The sequence below is a fragment of the Talpa europaea genome (genome assembly GCF_964194135.1).
Source record: "Talpa europaea genome assembly, chromosome: 13".
In the NCBI taxonomy this organism is placed as follows: Eukaryota; Metazoa; Chordata; class Mammalia; order Eulipotyphla; family Talpidae; genus Talpa; species Talpa europaea.
The window spans coordinates 82767039-82768276 of record NC_140080.1 but is presented as its reverse complement, the minus strand read 5'-3'; the positions used below and the strand labels follow the sequence as shown (position 1 = coordinate 82768276).

General features: G+C 51.6%; 1 pseudogene across 1 annotated transcript; it reads right to left on the bottom strand.

Moving 5' to 3' along the window:
• Positions 1-229: 229 nt before the first annotated feature.
• LOC311183368 (3-beta-hydroxysteroid-Delta(8),Delta(7)-isomerase-like) lies at positions 230-832 on the bottom strand (annotated as a pseudogene). Its single transcript has one exon. The product of its transcript is annotated as a 3-beta-hydroxysteroid-Delta(8),Delta(7)-isomerase-like (transcript).
• Between the last annotated feature and the right edge of the window lie 406 nt (positions 833-1238).

Here is a 1238-nt window from a genome sequence, read left to right as displayed (position 1 = left end):
GCCCTTGGCTCCTGGCAGTAGCTCCACATAGCTCCTTTCTTCCCTCACCTTGGACCTTTTTCATATTCACCCATCAACCTGAGTTTTGACAGATCAGTTTGCTTTTCCCTCCAACCTGTGGGAATGGGAGAGGACTCTTCCGGAAGTCAGAGAATCCTCATCAGCCAGCATGCAAGTCCAGGCTATTGCCCATCAGTTCTGTTTGTTTCTGACTTTTGTGGCCTTGGTTTCAGCATGCTGTGGGCACAGTGAGCTGCTTCCCTGAATGGAGTACAAGGACCCCCATCACCACCAGCCTTGGGGCTTCCAAGAAAACAAAGTAAAACCAGATGTAGAGCAGGTGGCCCAGCTCCCCATGCTGGAACTTGTCATGATGAGCCATCAGGGAAAAGAGTTCATCCCTGGATACCTGACCCACAGGGACCACAAGCTGTAGGACAAAGTGGAGAGGGTGCCAGGGAAGAAAGGCGACCACCACCCACAGGCAGGCCCTGAAGGACCCCATGCATATCATGAAGTTGTCCAGGAGGTATCAGCTCTCTCCCCGGAGTATTTCCAGAATTAGGACAAGAAAGCATGGACTCCAAGAAGGTCCTCAGTCAACATGTGGATGAACCCGCACACCACAAATCACGATGGGACAGTTGCTGCCAAGTGCCCAGTGGGATGACTACAGCACAACCTGACAGCAGCCACATGGTCATAACTAAGACCCCAGAGGTGACGAAGAGGCCAGTCAGGAGATGCCAGGTGGAATAGTCATTAGCACAAAGTTGTCCAGCTTCAAGGGCTGAGGCCAGTATGGGTTCCGGGGGCTAGAGTGGGTGGCCATGTCTTGTGAGCTGCTGGCCACCAGCATATTCGCAGCTCTCTCTCTCTGGTCTTTCTAGGCTGGCAAGTAGTCTATCTCCCAGGCATTTTTTTTTTTACTTATTTATACATACAAGAACTGAGGTGCAGGGGGTGAGAGGATTCACGAGAGACAGGGTAGGGAACAGAACAGGCAGACTGACTGAAATACACTGCTGAGGGGAGCAGTGGATGAGACAGGAGAGGTCTGCTGCACCATGTGGATCAGCTCCCTGGCATGGATCAAACTCCTGCCATAGCGCCTTGTGATAGCTTGAAAGTGCTGAGACTTTAGCCCCTGCACCACCAGGGAGGCCCCCCTTCTAAGCATTTTAACGGGAATTTATCTCTCTACCAAAATTGTTGCTTAGTAAAAAGGCACAGCTCAC